We start from the raw sequence: 18377 nt of genomic DNA on the forward strand, positions 1-18377 counted from the left end.
GGAGATGGCTTGGCTGCGATGCTCAGCTCAGAGTCAGGCACAAGTGCTCAGGGAAGGGTGCTTTTCCAGAACCATCTCTCAGGTCTGCAGGGGAGGGAGCTGGCTGCCCACATTGGGGGCGGAATACACAGTAGAGCAGCACAGGACACCCAGTGGGTCCCAGCAGACATTTGCCCTGGGCAGCCTGTCAGAGCAGGTTCTGAGGCACCGGCTTCAGAAGCCCAGCCTGAGGGTGGAGGCAGGAGAAAGGCTCCTGTGGGGACCAGGAGGGTGGGCCAGAGAGGGTGCCCCACCCTTTCCTGAGGCAGGTGAGGACCCTACAGTCCTGGCCCCACTAACACTCCTGCCCCAGACCAGGCTCCCTCCTAGCTTTCCATCTCAAGGCACAAGAGCCACATCAGGTGCAGGGCAAGGGCCAGGGGTCTGGACCTCCCTTAAAAGGCTCCCATTCCCTTCAGGTGATGTTAATCTGGGATTAACTGGGAGCCCAGCACCAACCTGCTTTCTTCCTCTCAGCCTGGCCTTGGGTTGTGGGCGTCTGGAAGGCCTCCTTTCTCAGGGTCAGGCAGGCAGAGGTTCCTGGGATCGGGTGTACATTTGCATCTTATCTGCATGTGCCCCGCAGCCTGCTGGGACTTTCAGGGGCCCCTGGGCCCAGCTCTGCAAAGGTCATTCTTTTACATCTCCCATCTTACTTCATTCCCCGCCCCACAGCCACTTGGCACCTTCATTTGCTTAGCATTTGCATACATCTGCATGCTGGTTTGGAGAGCCCTCAACACTGATGAAATTCACAGTGTCTGCTGTCAAACCCCAAATCATGTTTATAGCTGGTGACTCTACCCCCAGTCAACTTCCCTGCAGGGTGAGCCCTCAGTTATTTGGGACCACTAAGGACTAGGCTGTTCTGGTTAAGCTGGCTGCTGCCTGTCTTCCTGGAACTTCAGCTGGCACCTGGGACTCACTCTGCTTCTTGAGCCACATTTGAGCCATAAGCCTGCAGATTGAAAGCTTAACCCCGAAAGCTACAATGAACTGACCAAGGGCAAGTCCTGCCTTGGCTAAAAAGCCTGGGGAGGGGCAGACTCCAGGGGCTCAAACTCTGAGCAGCCTCCCCCCAGTCTGGTTCAACAGCCAGGAGAGATGAACCAAGAAACTTCATCCTCCCTGCTCCCTGCCCAATTTTCATTTACTCCATACTCTCTAGATCCTCACATTCTCTGTCCACCCTGCCTCCTCCTCTCTGCCTCCTGCCCTGAGACCTTCCTCCCCACCCTCTCCCCAACCTCTTGATTACGTCACTCCATGTAACCCCTCCCTTGCTGAGTCCCCTCTTCTCCTCCCTCCCTCCTCTTACCCTGTCCTCTCCTGTCTGTTTTAGGATTTCAGCACAGGGTCTGACAAAGGTTGTGGTCTCCTTGGGCCCGGTTGAAAGTGAGCAGCATGTGGTGCAAAGTGAGCAGGTGTGAAAGGGTCTGTACTGGGCCACTCCACCATCACCTCCTTGTCCCCATCTTTGAAACTGGCCCTCCTGTTCAGCCATAGCCCACTGATGGGAGATCTGGGGCCTGGTAAAAGTCTCACCCCTTCATGGACTGTCCATGGGATAGGAGAGAAAGAGAGGAGTCAGGAATGACGCCAGTATTTCGACCCTGAGCACCTGGAAGGATGGAGTTGCAATTCCTGAGATGGGGAAGACCAGGTGAAGCAAGTTTGGGAGAGAAGATCAGGAAGAAAGGAGCTCAGCTTTGGACAAGTTGGGTTTGAGGTGTCCAGTAGACATGGCATTCAAGATGCTGAGTGGGCTTTTGGAGCTCAGCTTTGGACAAGTTGGGTTTGAGGTGTCCAGTAGACATGGCATTCAAGATGCTGAGTGGGCTTTTGGAGCTCAGGAGAGAAGTCAAAATTTGGGATATAAATTTGGAAGCTGGCAGCATATAGGTGGTGCGTAAAGCCATAGGACTGATGAGATCGGCTCAGGAGTGAATGCAGGTGAGGAAGAGCAGCCATACAAGGGCTGAGTCCTGAGCACTCCAATATTGTGAGCTGTGGGTCGGAGGAGACTGAGAAGGAGTACCCACCAGGTCAGAAGAAAACAGGACAATGGATGTCCTGGAGATCAAGGAATGTATTTCAAGGAAGAGGGAGAGACTGAAGGTGCCAAATGAGGCAGATGAGGACTGAGAATGGCTATTGGGTGTAGCAACATGGAGGTCATTGGTGACCTTGAGAAGAGCAGTCGGTGGACAACCCTTCTGGGGAGGTTTGCTGTAAAGAGGAGCACAGAGATGCAGTGGTAGCTGGTTGGAGAAAATGAGAGAGCCATCTTTTAAGACAGGAGAAACAATAACAAGATATCTGCTGAAAGGGACTTCCCTGGTGGCGCAGTGGTTAAGAACCCGCCTGCCAATGCAGGGGACACGGGTTCGATCCCTAGTCTGGGAAGATCCCACATGCCTTGGAGCCACTAAGCCCGTGCGCCACAACTACTGAGCCTGCATTCTAGAGCCCATGAGCCACAACTACTGAGTCCACACTCTAGAGCCCATGAGCCACAACTACTGAGTCCGCACACCACGACTACTGAAGCCCGCGCACCTAGAGCCCATGCTCTGCAACAAGAGAAGCCACCACCATGAGAAGCCCACGCACTGCAACGAAGAGTAGCCGCCAATCACTGCAACTAGAGAAAGCCCACACACAGCAAGGAAGATCCCACACAGCCAAAAATAAAATAAATAAATAAATGTATTACAAAAAAAAAAAAAGATACCTGCTGATGGAATGATCCACTGCGGGGGAGCCTATAATGCAGGAGGGGGCATTTGCTGGAACAGTGTGCCCTCCACCACCCGCATTATAGGTTCCCCCTCTACTGCACAAGGGGACAGGATCTATTTGCACAAGTCGAGGGCTGGCCTAAACCAGGAGCAGGGACACTTCATCCACAGCAACTGGGAAAGGCAGAGCAGTGGGTACAGATGCTAGTGGATGGGTGAACGCAGCACTGGGAGTCTGAGGAAGTTCTAACTGCTTCTGTTTTCTCAAAGAAGTAGGAAGCAATGTCGTCAGCTTTGAGGGAGGATTGCAGAAGAGGGGCTAGAGTTGAAGGCAGAACAGAAAGAGTGAAATAGTCATCAGGTAGGGGGAGAGGGGGTGGGCTTAGGACCCACGTGGGACTGCGGGACAGCACTAAGGACACACCCGAAGTTCATGGTTTTGAACTAAATGTGAGACCAGTCAGGGCAGTGGATCTTCTCAGCCCCATTCAGCTGCACAGAGGGAGCAGACCAGGCACTGCATTTAACCAGGGTTGGGGTTTTGCCAAGCAAGTATGAAGAAGTGAAATGAGGTAAGGGAGTTGGGGGTCTTCAAGGGAGAGATTATCCTGACTTTTATAGTGGCAGCTGCCTCTGAGCCGGCCTCTGCCCCCACTCAAAGTCCCTCTGCTGCTGGTACCTGAAAGCCCACCATCCACTCCCTGCTGTGGGTTGTGTGTGGCCTTCCCTCTGCCCTCATCCCACCAAGACCTGGGGAAGTGAACTTCCCATACGCTGTTCCTTTGACCTGGAAAGTACCTCAGACCTCACACACTCAAACCAGCATTCTCCACATCCTCCCCAAGCCACTGCATGACAGCTCTCCCCACCTAGTCAGATACCAGTGCTCATCATTCCTCCTCCTCATCTCTCCTTACTCCATCCCTTCTCTCCACTCCCCACCTGCCATACCCCAGTCCCAGCAGGGCCACCACACCAACTCCATTGCCCCTGTGCACTCCCTCCGTGCGCTGTACGCAGCAGCCTAGAATCCAGTGCACCAGCGTCTTGTGCTGGACCATGTCACGGCCTCCTGACCATCCCTTTCACCCCGTTCGCCCCACCAGTCCACGCCATCCTCCTCAGAGCGCCCTTCCCAGCACTCACATCTGCCTCATCGCTCCCCTCTTTAAAATCCTTCAGTAGCTCCCCGTGCCCTTGGGGAAAGGGCCAGCTGTCAGCCCACATTCTAGGCCAGCTGTGGTCCAGGCCCCACCCCCTTTCTTCCTGTCTTGCCCCCCACTCCCTCTCCTCCCCCGCCGTGCCCCTCACTGCTTTCTCGGGGCTTCTTCCCCACACTGACAGCACCTGCCCTGAGTTGTGGCTCATCCCATCCACACCCCTGAGGCTGTGAACTCCTTAAAGGCACATCAGCGCCTGCTTAATCACCCTTCTCCGGCGTATACTCTGAAGGGGGGGTTCAGTCAGTTTTGCTGACCTGGAGTGTGGGTGACCAGGTGGATGAAGCTTCTGGAGGTAGGGAAGAGGGAGGAACAGGATTGAAACAAAGGGACTCCTTAGCCAAGTGACCTAACTTAGCACCACCTATTACAGCACAGGCTAATGACATGCACCTGCTGATGGACACGACATCACCTATGGGATATTCCTGCCCAAAATATTTAACCTGACTCCACTCATGAGAAAGCAATAAGACAAACCCAGAATGTGGGGCATTCTACATGAACACTGACCGGGGCTCTTTAAAACTGACAATGTCATAAGAGACTTCAAAAAAAAAAAAAAAAGCAGAGAATTGTTCTAGATTAAAGGAGACTAAAGAGACATAACTAAATGCAATGTACGATCCTTTATCAAAAAAAATTTTTTAAGCTATAAAGAACATTACAGGAACAACTAGAGAGATTTGAATATGGATTACATGAGATTAGATGGCATCATTAAATTTCTTGGGTATGATTAACAGTACAGTTATTATGTAGAAAAATGTCCTTGTCTCAGGAAATTCATGCTGAAGTATTTAGAGCTGAAGTGCTATGATGTCTGCAACTTACTTTCAGAAGTTTCAGAGAGAGAGAGAAAAACAAATGTGGGCAAAATGTCAACAATTGGCAAATCTAGGTCTCTAGGTGAAGGGTATATAGGTGGGTGTTCATTGTTCGATCAGATGTGACAAGACAAAAAGTTAGGGGGGAGGGAAGGGAGTGGAGGGAGACACTCTAAAGAGGGGAGCACAGGGCCCCTGATGGCGCAAGAGTCAGGAGAGGGCAGTCCTTACTGCAGCAGACGGCACGCTGGGCTGTGGGCCTGGCCTGGACACCGGATTCCTCCTGGGCCAAGCAGACACAGCCCTGGAGCGGCTCACCACCTAAACAGGGTCAGGCTTACCTACGAGCAAACCAACTTAGGAGGACAGGGCCCTGCAGGAAACAGCCAGGTCCCAGGGAGACCAGCAGGGCAGCCCTCAGCCGGGACAGGACTGGCAGGAACAGGGGCCCTAACCCACCTCTGCCTGAACCGTAGAAAGGAGCTGGGTCTGGCCCAGGCCCACCCCCCTACCAAACACCCCTCAAGGGGTGACAGCCTGAGTGTATCCTCCCGTGTGAGGAGCCAGGCTAAATATGGAGCCCCAGACATAAGATGCCTCTCAAAACAGATTTTCCTGGAAAAGACCATCTGGCAAAGAATGTCTAGAGCATCATCTGTTGCGAGAGGCAGTGTTGTTCTCCTCCAGGCCAACGTCCGGAACGGGAATGTCTCGATCCCAGCTCTCTAGAAGATCCCAGCTTAGTGCCTCAGTTTTCCCCAAGTTCGCTCTCTTGCTCCAGATGAAAAGGTGCTCAGTCCCACCTCCCTCCTAACTTGCACCTCCAAGGACGAAGAGAATGAGATTGGGGACAGAAGTCCAAGCTTCAAGTAGTTCTGCCCATGTGCAAATCCTGATTCTGCCACTTACTAACCAGGTGACTTTGAACAAGCAACTTTTCCCTAAACCTCAGTATCCACAAAATGGAAATAATAGGCATACCTCCCTCTAAAGGCTGGTCTGTGTAGGAGAGTACTTAGCACAGTGGCAGTGCACGATTCTGGAAGCTGGGCGAAACAATGTCCCCCCACCCTTCTCTCAGTCCTGTCAAGAGCAGCAAGTCCTTTCCAGGTAACTTTGCTCCCCTGCATTAGGAAACACTGCAGGTCAGGTCGGCTGGGGGAGTGCACACCCATAGCTGTCAGAGCAGCAGCAGGAGGGAAGCCTCTCAGGCTGGCACAGGGCACTCCTGGGACTACAGGGTACAAGTCACCTAAGCATTGAGGTTTCAGCCCCTGCAAAAGGCACCAGCAGGGGAGGCCTTCAAAGGGCATTCCAGTCAACCTTCTACCTTTAGTTAGGCCACCACCACCCACCCACTCATCCCAATGTGTGGGAATCCTCTGGTTCAGGCCACAACCTAGGGACCTGCCATGTTTCCACCAGGACCAAACTTTGCAGTAGCCTCATTCAAAAGCCACTGACTCTTACCATATACTGGGGAAAAGGGGCTCTTGAGAGGGAAGGTGGGTATGATGTAAGAGAGGTAAGGCGGGTAAGGGAGGGCAGTTGGCCCATTTTGCTGATTCAGAGATCACAGGTCATAGAACTTGCAGCATCCCTGGGAGGTAGGGTTCCTATCCTCCCAAGGAAGGAGTGGAAAAATGACTATCTGCCGGGGCCAGAGGTTGGACTTGGAGATGGTCCCCATGCCCCTTCCCCACTCTCCCTCGAGCTGCCTGAGTATCCCCCATTAAGCAGCTTTTGTTTCCAGGGTCTGGAAGAAGGAGCTGGAGAACCCAGGAAAGTCCAAATGCCTCTCCCCAAACCCAGGCTGCCCATCTGTCCTGGCCAAACCCTGAGCCCTCTCCCTGCTCCCCATTCACCCACCCATCAAGTTCAGCCTGGCTTATCCTGAGCCTTCCAGGAATTCTCAGACCCACTTCCATTGTGGCTGGTGCCCCCAGTTCTCTCCCAGGGCACCCCCAGATGGCCCTAAGGTTAAGGGATGGGCTGAGGCAGTGGCCCCCTAGGCCTGTGAAGAGACAATGCCCCCAGTTCTGACTCAGAGAGTCCCCAGGTCCTCCAGGGACAGCAAGAGTTGGAATACCTCCTCCTAGGAGGGGGGCCAGCTAAGCAGGTGGTCCCCACATCTGGACTCCCTGCCCCACCCCAGCCCTAGCAGTGACTATAAGGACCCCTCCCTCCCTGCGGCTGCCACAGCCATTATGTGCCTCCTGGCCTTGCCTGATGCCTGCCACGCCCCCATGCAAGCCCTGCTCCAGCGGCAGAGCTCAGAGCCGCTGAGGCCTGGCCGCTAAGCCAGGCTGTCAAAGTTGGGAAACTGGAAACAGAAATAAATCTTCAAAGCTGCTCCGTGGTAAAGGTGGTGGCCAGCAGGCCTGGCACCCAACACCCCAGGTCCCTGGCCACCAAGCTCCCACTGGCACCCCATCAACGTACACATATACACTCAGATTAGACAAATGGCGGGGGGTGGGGTGGGGGGGGGAGATCAGGAGACAACTGGGCTGCCGGCCCTAACCCTCCCTGCAGGCTGGCCTGGGGCTCTCTAGCGGTGCCCTCTCTCCCTGGCCCAGACTCTGCCATCCCGGGCTTCCTCTTTCGGCCCCATCTCCATGACAACCGTATCCTTCAGATGCTCCAGCCGCCACGGAATTGATCTCGAAATGTAGCTTTGTTAGCAGACCCAGGCGGGCACGGAGGGCGGAGGGCGGCGCCGCCACCCAGCACGCTCCCCCCAACCCCAGCAGCCCCTCCCGGCCCCCAGCCCAGCTTCGGGAGGGGCGGGGTCCCGGAGCACGCTGACCCGGGGGACAAGGTGTTCCCGCACGGCCCGACTCACCGCTCCGGCTCCCAGTCGCTGGGTCCAGCCTCTCACGGTGGGGCCATGAGGAGGCCACCGCTGGACTGGCCGTCCCACTCCGCCACCGCCTGTCAGGGCTCCCGCGCTCGCTGCTATCCCTTCAGGTGTCGGAGCGCGTCTGTGGAGAAGCAGAGCAGAGGTGGGGGGGACGCACGGCAGGAGGGAGGGAAGGAAGTAGAGAAGGAGGGAGGGAGGAGCGGGAAGGGCGGGGAAGGGCGGGGGGACTGCGGGCGGGGGGAATAGAGCCGGGAGGCGACAGCGGCCACGCAGGCCACCCGCCCTCCTGCCCACCTTCCCCAGCTCTGCACTGAGGGCCGGATCGCGCGCCCGGGCCCGGCTGAGAAGGGCGGCCAGCCCTGTCCCGCACCAGCCCGCGCCGGCCCTTTAAGAAAGTGGGGGAGGGGAGCGCTGCGAGGTTCCGCCCCCGCTCCTAGCCCAGCCGAGCTCCAGCTGTCCTCTAACCCCGGGCCAGCCGGCCGGACCCAACACCGCCCCCTCGGCGGGACCTTGGGGCCCCAGACCCTGAGCCCTCAGGAACCACCCTCCTCGAGGTGAAGGAGGGAGCGGGTCCTTGCCCTCCTCCCCTGGTCTTACTCCTTGCCCTCCACACCCCCGCCAGCGCGCACACACACACCACACACACACACACACACACCACACACACCGCCCCACACACACACACACACACACACACACACCACACACACCGCCACACACACACACACACACCACACCACACACACACACCACACATACCGCCACACACACACACTCCACACACACACACACCCCGCCCAGGGGAGACCCAGCCGACTGAGAGGAGTGAGGAGTGCTGGGATCAGGGATCACGGTGGATGATCCCAGAGAGAGGGAGGCCGAGCCCAACCTACTTACCTACCTACTGAGACAGACAGAGGGACAGACAGACCTGGGGTATGGGGTGAGAAGAGGGGCTTGGGACAGAGCTGGAAGCAGTGCAGTAAGGAGGGGTGCAGGAGAGAGGGACAAAGGGGAGAGACCCTGAGGGAGGGGAAGGGGGAAATACAGAGTCGCAGTACCAGGTCAGGAGCCCAGTACTCTGGGCTGTGGAAACTCTCTCCCAAGGAACCTGCCCCACAGACCCTGCTAGTCACCACCTGCAGCCCTCCCCCCACCCCAGGACCCTAGCTCTGAAGAGAAGGTTGACAGTATTGTACCTGGGCTAAACACTAAAAAGAACATCCTGGCTGTGAGGCTCCTACAGGGCAAGATTCCACCCCTCAGAGAGGTAATAAAGGGCCCCCACCCACAGGGATCTAGGGAGACGGGGAGCTGTGGGGAGGCAGGGCAGGTGAGCAGGCCCCATGCCATGGACAAGGGAGATCAGGTCAGGGTCAGGCCCTACCACAAGAAGCCACTTTCCACCTTTCTCCTTCCACTCCAGCCCCCAAGCGCTGTTCACTTCACCCAGCTCCTTCCCACCTCCACACTTTTGCAAGTATTCCACCCTCTGCCCTGTCGGGCCTTGATCCTGCTGTGCTCAATGAACTCCTACCCAATCCTCAAATCCCTGCTTAAATGCCTCTTCCTCCATGAAGCTTTCTGCATCCTTCCTCCCACTCATACACACACATACAGTTAGGGACCCTCTACTTAGGGAGGAGAGGATGACAGAAGAGAGGATTTGCTGACCTATGAGGGGTGCCTAAGCTGTGCAGAGTGGCAGTAATTGGAGGTACAGGGTCTGAGCTGTGATCAGTCTCCTCCCTCTTCAAGCTGGGCTACAGCTGGAGCTGGGGTTTCATCAACCTCAGTGACATTTCTGCTATTAACTGTGCATCTACCGGGTGCCCGAGTCCACACTAAGTGCTTTCTATGTGTTATATTTAACCCTCAAAACAATCCTACCACCTGTTTTACAGATGAGAAAACAAACTCCAAAAGCATAAGCCAGGAGGTCTGATCCTGTAGACACAGCTGAGCAGTTCAGAGGGCACTCTGGCCACAGCCCTTCATGGCCCATCAGACCCTAGGACATTCCCAGGGAGCCACTCTACTGCAGGGGCCCAGGATCTTCTCGAAGGACACAGAGGGATCGTGGCTTCCCTGCTGTCCTGCCCTCTACCTTCTGCCCTCTGCTATCTGCAGGCAGAGCTGGGCAGCAGTTGGCAACCAGCAAGGGCGGTGGGAGGAAGTGGTGGTGACAGGGCTTTGCTCCTTATCCTCAGGACCCATGACCTCAAGTCACAGCTGGACCACATTTCTGAGCTTTCACTTCCTCATCTACCCAATGAGAATGGTCACAGCCCCTCTTATGGGGCAGGGATGAAAGGAGTTAATGTGCTCGGTGCCCACCTACCCAAGACCCGGCTCACAGATGCACCCGACAGGCCACGGCTCTTCCGATTGTAATGAGTGACTTACTCATGGAGTAGATTATTTAACCTCTGTCCACCTAGGTGGACTATGATCCCCCTGAAGACAAGGTCTGCCTTATTCACAATGTATCCTCAGCACCTAATACACGGTATGGCTTAATAACTGTATGTGAAAAGAAAAAACGGAAGGAGGGAGGGTCCAGCTGTCTCTCCATTTAACTGGGCCAGACTGGTATGCAGAACCTAGTCCCCGGGCTGGATCTGCTCCCCAACCTTCAAAACTCTGGAGCCTGCTTCAGTGGGCATGAGCTGGCCAGCGCCAGGAGACAGGAGTTCTAGTGTGGCCACTGCTGCTTCCTGGCTGTGTGGCCGTGGGCAGCTATATCCCCTCCCTGAGCCTCATTTTCCCATGTCAAAGTGGAACTAGCTCAAGGGGCTCAAAGGTCTGTCACAAGGCCACAGATGGGCTCTGTGTGAGAGAGCACTTTGGGTGCCATGCGCATGGGAGAGAGGGTTATTGTTATTAGTCCTTGGAGCTACTTTTACCTCGAAAGAAAACAAGGTCAGCATCCCCCCAACCAGCAACCAAAATGCTCTGTATTCCCCAGCATTCCTCCAGGGAAAGAAGAATCAGCAGCTTCTCCCGTTCCTCCTGAGGGTGAGTCTCAGGAAGTCAGATGCTAGAGGCTACACAGGGCAGGAGACACAGTTCCCAGGCCACCACAGCCTCTGCCATGCTGAGGCCTCTACCTGATGTCCAGCCTCCTCAGGCCCAGGCAGGGCCTCCTGCTCTTACTCAGCCTGAACAGGTTGGGGCATCCAGGGAGGAGAAGAGGCCAGGACCTGAGACCTGCCAACTGGGGGAGGCATTTGGGTCCAGCCCTGGCTCAGGGAACACTTGAAACACCCAATTCTCCCATCTGCCAGCTGGGAGGCAGGTCTGGGGAGGAGAGGCTGGGAAGGGGCTCCCCAGGCAATCCTAGGGCACTCAGTAAGCACCTACTGTATGCCCAGCCATGCTCCAACCACCGTGCCACCAGGGAAGCCCTCCCACCCCCCTCTTGAACACACTCCAATCCAACTGTCATCTTCTCATCCACACTCGTTCCACTGACAACACTCATCAAGGCCCTACCAAGGTCACCAACACAGCTGCTGAGTACAGATGTACGGGCTGGGCACTGCACAAGTCCCCCAGCATGCTTAGGGGTAGAGTGGGAGCTGAAATCCAGCATGCTGTCCCCTCACCATGCTGTGTGCCTGGTACAGGCTACATTTGGCTGAGAGAGGGACACCTTTTCCTTTACACTGAGGTGTCTCGCTTTTGTGTGCCTGCACAGCCGGGTCTACCTGGAGGGGCCACCTCTTTCCAGTATCTGTACGAAGGGACTAGATAGTGGTCCTTAGTGGCCACTATGATGCCAAATCCAAAAGTCAATTCTCAGACCTCATCTTATCTTATCGGCAGCATTTGACATAGTTGATCACCCCCTCCTCCCAGAAATATGCTCTCCTCTTGTCTTCCAGGACCCATACTGCCCTGGTTTTCCTCCATCCTGGCTTTGCCTTCTCATTTTCCTTTGCTGGTTCCTCCTCCCCTCCCTACCTCCAAATGTTGATGTGCCCCAGGGCTCAGTCCTGTCTTTTCCCCCTTGCTCTCCCATTCTGAACCCACCTTGGCTTCAAACCCTGATGATTCTCAACGCATGACTCTCCTGCCTCAACCTTTTCCCCCTGAGGTCAGACCCTCACACCCAACCGCTGGTCTGAAGGGTCCACTAGGATCTCCAAAGGGCAGCTCCAACTTATCCCAACCAAAGCTTCCTCATTGCAGTACTTGTCACCACCATCCTTCCATCAGCTCAGGCAGAAAACCTGGGAGTTATCCTTGCCTCTCCTTCTCTCACCCCCACATCCAATCCCTCAACAAATCCTATGGGATTTACTTTCAAAGCATGTCTCAAGTTGGCCACTTCTCATCAGCTCCACTGCCACCACCTGCCTCAAGCCGCCATCCTCTCTCACCAGGATTATTACTGGAGCCTCCTAACTGGTCCCCCTACTTCCACACAGCCCCAGTACCAACAATCCCAACACTGCAGCCGAAGGGATCCTGTTCAGTGTAAGTCAGATCATGTGATTCCTCTGCTCAAAATCCTCAGATGGCTCCCTTGTCACTAAGACTCAAGCCAAGTCTTACAATGGCTACAAGATCCTACTGTGATCTGGCCCCAGTCACCTCTCTAATCTCACACCTCTCCAGCCACACTGGCCTCCTCTCAGTTCCTCTAACACACCAGGTACACTCCCCACCTCAGGGCCTTTGCACTTGCTATTCCCTGTGCCTGAAACACTCCTTCCCCAGGTAGCTGCATGACTCACTCCTTATCCCCTTCAGCTCTCTGCTCAAATGTCACCTTCTCTGACCACCGTACCTAAAATACTACCCCCTCCCTCACCCACGTCTTCCCTTCACCTGCTTTCTTTTCCTCCATAACACATATTTGTATACTACATGTTTACTCGCTTATTCCAGTTATTGTCTGTCTCCCTCCCACCACTACCATCACTGGACCATAAGCTCCAGGAGGGCAGGAAATTTGTTCCGTCACTTCTGTAGCAGTGCCATCATCTTCCCCCATCGCGGCACATACCACACTGTGCCATTACTCTCTGGACTGGATGGTCCCAGAGGGCAAGGGCCCGAGGTAGGGAAGCTGTGCAGTGAGGAGCAGGTGGGGAGTCAGAGTGGCCAGAGGTGGAACCCTGGGAGCCTCAAGGTCTTGTCGTTACATCCCCAACATTACCTGCGACTCCTGTGTTAACTGGGAGGAAGTGTAAAGTGCAAAGACCATGCTCACTGGCAGCCTGTGGCTGTAAGGACAATGATTCATTCATTAATTCAACAAACATTTACTGAGCACCTACTGTGTGCCAGTGTGCCAGGCCCTGAGGGCGGGGGAGGGGGAGCAGAGCCCAGACAAAGTCCCTCCCTCCACAGCTGACAGCCTATCAGATGATTTCCCAGGGGAAATATCTCTGTAGGTGGAGCTTCCTGGGGCAGGCAGGTTATCTACTTCACCCCACTTATCACAAGGTGAAGTCAAATTTTAGGTATGGATGTTACTAGTCTCCTGCCTACAATCTCACCCAGACTGTGAACTCCAAAAAGGGGCACGGACTGTGTATCTAGTTATTACTGGATCCTCAGCATCTAGTAAGGGCCTGGAGGGTAGCTGGAGCTAAGTATCGAATGGATGAATGAATAAATGAGTAGTAAAATAGGAGCAGGCCTCTGAAGAAGGTGAAGATTTGGGCTTGCAGCCAAGAGGAGAAGGCAGGGCACTGCCTGAACAAGGTGAGGTAGAGGGAAGGTCCCCTGGAGGGGAGCAAGCCCATGGGTAGGAGGGAAGGGGGACTGCTCAGGCTCTGAGAGCTGCCTGTCCCACACCCTCCCCCAGCAAGTGTGGCCCTGCCAGTACTGGTCCAGGGCTGGTGGACAAAGCCCCACAAGGAGTGCCAGGGACTTGCAGTGCCTAGAGCCAGCCGGCTGCGGGCCCAGGGCACAGGCAAAGCCTGGCCCAGAACTTTGAAGGCCTTTGTGGGCCGCTGGGAGCCAGTCCAGGAGAATGCCGGGAACTGGCCAGGGTGGGATGGGATGCACTCCCATGCTTCCGGAGGTCCAGCTGGCCATCCAGGCCTGGATTAATGGAGGGGGGGTGGTTAGGAAAAGGATCTCCTTCTGCCCCCCAAATCCTTACAACTTGGAGAGCTGCTAGAATTGGAGTGTCCGGTAGATCCCATCCAGGTTACTGAGGCCCAGGGGATGGGCTCAGCTAGGGCTCACAGACTTAGGGTTGAAGCTGACACTCCCCCTCACTCCACGCTTTGACCCAGGAAGCCCAGCCAGAGGGAGGAGGAGAAGCCTTTTTCAAAGCAAAGAGACATGTCGACTCCTGCCCCAGGAAGCGCGGCCAAACGGGAATGTCCAGGGAGGGCGGGCGCGCGCGGGGCTTAGAAGCGGAGCCATCTGGGGCCACGAGGCTCTCTGCCTCCCTCTGCTGGCCGGACTCAGAATTACCAGAGCGTCTAGCGTCACAGGGCCACGCACGGTCCTGGGTCCTCCGTGCCGCGCAGCCCGGCTCTCTCTCCCACTCACCCAGAAAGGAAACGAATAGAGGTCATATGGATCGTCCCCCTACCTCAGCACCAGGCCGAGCCGCGCCCCAAGGTCCAGTCGCAGGCCGTCTGTAACCAGCCTCCGTGCTGGGATGCTCGCTCTTTCTGAAAGTCCTTTACCTGCACCAACCTAAGCATTTCCTTAACTTGGCTCAGGTTGTCTCCGAAGTCCATGCTCTTCCACAATACAGACGGAAAACTGAGGTTCCACTGACTATCCTATGGTGACCCAGGCCCCGCTTCCTTGGAACTGAGGGGAGTGCAGGTACTTCTCCCCAGAGCAGCGGGGAAGACAGGACGCTAACTGGCTGAGAAGCAAGAGGCCGCCCCGCCCAACCCCTTCCGGAGTACTTCAGAAAGCAGTCAGTCCAGGAATGGGTTCTTTTGAGGTCGGGGCGCCACCTGCTGGTATCTACAAGAATTGCACCTGCACCACGAGGCACAGCCACGGGCTGGGAGAGACCGCGGGGAACATTTAGAGCAGCTGACATTTATTGACTATTTTGTTAGGAACTTCCCTGGTGGCACGGTGGTTAAGAGTTCTCCTGTCAGTGCAGGGAACATGGGTTCGAGCCCTGGTCTAGGAAGATCGCACATGCCGCGGAGCAACTAAGCCCACAAGCCACAACTATTGAAGTCCGCACACCTAGAGCCGGTGCTTCGCAAGAGAAGCCACCGCAATGCGAAGCCGGCACACCGCAACGAAGAGTAGCCCCCGCTCTCCGGGACTAGAGAAAACTCCCGCGCAGACCCAACGCAGCCAAAACTAAATAAATAAATTTGTAAATAATAAATAATTTTTTTTAAAAAAGAGTTATGTGAGCCAGGTTCATCCTACGTTCTTGGCATTATCTCACTTCACACACTATCTCATTTCATCCTCACAGAAACCCTAGGTGAACATCATTCAGCCCATTTTAGCCATGAGGACACTGAAGCTAGGAAAGTTAAGGGACCTACCCCAGAACACACCCTGGTGTGTACTTTAACTGGGCTCCTCCACCTGCACTGGAGGTGATGGGGGAAGTGGTAGCTCGGGAATGAGCTCTACAGGGGACACCTCCCGCTTCCCGCTTCCCTCCCCAATCTTGGGTGCTATCCATCTCAGCTTAGCTTGCAGCTGGTGTGGAAGGATCCCTCAGTCTGTCTTGCCCCATCAGTGCCCATGTCCTTCTCTCCCTCAACAGTTTGAGAGCTCCTCTATGGCAGGACAAAGGCAAATCTGTTCCCATTTCCCCACCATTCAGCACTAATAACTGAATGCCCTCCGTATACTAAACGCTTCTCACCTGGGACTGCCACCTGCTGGCCCTACTCGGCCTCTTCCTCACTTCCCAGTTCAGGAGCTCAGGCAGGTACTGTTTAAGTGGCTGCAAGTGACAGAAGCTGGCCTCAGTGAAAGGGGGCTCAAGTAAATGAAAAGTCCAGGAGTAGATCCAGCTGCAGGAAGTACCAAATCCAGGCTCCCAAAGTGGTCTTTCTCCACACCTGTAGCCCATTATTCCTCTATGTGGGCTTCATTTCCAGGTAACCTCTTCCAACAAAGTGTGGCTAAGGCAGCTCTGAGCTTCTGTCTAGCTTTGAGGGAAGAAAACTTGCCCATCCCAAGAATGTAAGCAAAAGTCTTCGGATGCAGTCTCATTGGCCCAGCCAGCGAAATATGCCCAGCCCTGAAGCAGTCACTGTGGCCTAAGGAGTCACTGCCCCCCTTGGAGTGAGGAGTGGAGTCAGCCCCAGGTAATCCATATAGACCAATAGTGGGAGGGGAAATTGTTCCAAAGGAAAACAGGGAGAGGAATCACCAGGAAGAGGAAGATGGCTTCTGCACAGCAAACAGCACTGACATCCACGACACCTGGCCATGCCAGAAGCCCATATTTTCTTGGCTCCAACCTATTTTTAGACTGCAGACCCCTTCTCAAATTATCCTACTTTCTTCTTTCCTTCATTCATTCATCGAATTGTCGTTGAGGCATTACATATTCATGTTTCTGGGTGAATCATAGCAGTAAACAAAAGAGGCGAAAATCCTTGCCCTCCTAAAGTATTTCCAGTGGGGGTGGGGGAAGAAACAAAACAATAAACACAATAAATAAGTAAAATTTATAATACTATAGACAATGATGAGTACTACGGGGGAAATAGGGCAGTGTAGAAGGGCCCAGGAGGTGGACAGGGTGAGGGGCATTGCAACTTTAAATAGAGTGCTACTCCTCTTCAGTAAGTGGTGCTGGGAAAACTGGACAGCTACACGTAAAAGAATAAAATTAGAACACTTCCTAACACCATACACAAAAATAAACTCAAAATGGATTAAAGACCTAAATGTAAGGCCAGACACTATCAAACTCTTAGAGGAAAACATAGGCAGAACGCTCTATGACATAAATCACAGCAAGATCCTTTTTGACCCACCTCCTAGAGAAATGGAAGTAAAAACAAAAGTAAACAAATGGGACCTAATGAAACTTAAAGGCTTTTGCACAACAAAGGAAACCATAAACAAGATGAAAAGACAACCTTCAGAATGGGAGAAAATATTTGCAAACGAAGCAACTGACAAAGGCTTAATCTCCAAAATATACAAGCAGCTCATGCAGCTCAATATCAAAAAAACAAACAACCCAATCCAAAAATGGGCAGAAGACCTAAATAGACATTTCTCCAAAGAAGTTATACAGATTGCCAACAAACACGTGAAAGGATGCTCAACATCACTAATCAATCATTAGAGAAATGCAAATCAAAACTACAATGAGGTATATCACCTCACACCGGTCAGAATGGCCATCATGAAAAAATCTACAAACAATAAATGCTGGAGAGGGTATGGAGAAAAGGGAAGCCTCTTGCACTGTTGGTGGGAATGTAAATTGATACAGCCACTATGGAGAACAGTATGGAGGTTCCTTGAAAAACTAAAAATAGAGCTACCATACGACCCAGCAATCCCACTACGGGGCATATACCCTGAGAAAACCATAATTCAAAAAGAGACATGTACCAAAATGTTCATTGCAGCTCTATTTACAATAGCCCAGAGATAGAAACAACCTAAGTGTCCATCATCGGATGAATGGATAAAGAAGATGTGGCACATATATACAATGGAATATTACTCAGCCATAAAAAGAAACGAAATTGAGCTATTTGTAATGAGGTGGATAGACCTAGAGTCTGTCATACAGAGTGAAGTAAGTCAGAAAGAGAAAGACAAATACTGTATGCTAACACATATATATGGAATTTAAGAAAAAAAAAAGTCATGGAGAACCTAGGGGTAAAACAGGAATAAAGACACAGACCTACTTGAGAATGGACTTGAGGATATGGGGAGGGGGAAGGGTAAGCTGGGACAAAGCGAGAGAGAGGCATGGACATATATACACTACCAAATGTAAGGTAGATAGCTAGTGGGAAGCAGCCACAGAGCACAGGGAGATCAGCTCGGTGCTTTGTGACCGCCTGGAGGGGTGGGATAGGGAGGGTGGAAGGGAGGGAGATGCAAGAGGGAAGGGATATGGGAACAGATGTATATGTATAACTGATTCACTTTGTTATAAAGCAGAAACTAATTTAAAAAAAATAATTAATAAATAAATAAATAAAAAGAAACGAAACTGAGTTATTTGTAGTGAGGTGGATGGACCTAGAGACTGTCATACAGTGAAGTAAGTCAGAAAGAGAAAAACAAATACCGTACGCTAACACATATATATGGAATCTAAAAAAAAAAAAAGTTATGAAGAACCTAGGGGCAGGACAGGAATAAAGACGCAGATGTAGAGAATGGACTTGAGGACACGGGGAGGGGGAAGGGTAAGCTGGGACGAAGTGAGAAAGTGGCATGGACATATATACACTACCAAATGTAAAATAGATAGCTAGTGGGAAGCAGCCACATAGCACAGGGAGATCAGATCAGTGCTTTGTGACCACCTAGAGGGGTGGGATAGGGAGGGTGGGAGGGAGACACAAGAGGGAGTAGATATGGGGATATATGTATATGTATAGCTGATTCACTTTGTTATAAAGCAGAAACTAACACACCATTGTAAAGTAATTATACTCCAAAAAAGATGTTAAAAAATAAACATGAGTGCTACTGCTAGACACCCTGAGAAGGTGAATTCAAGCAAAGACAAGAA

Source organism: Hyperoodon ampullatus (genome assembly GCF_949752795.1).
Source record: "Hyperoodon ampullatus genome assembly, chromosome: 4".
In the NCBI taxonomy this organism is placed as follows: Eukaryota; Metazoa; Chordata; class Mammalia; order Artiodactyla; family Ziphiidae; genus Hyperoodon; species Hyperoodon ampullatus.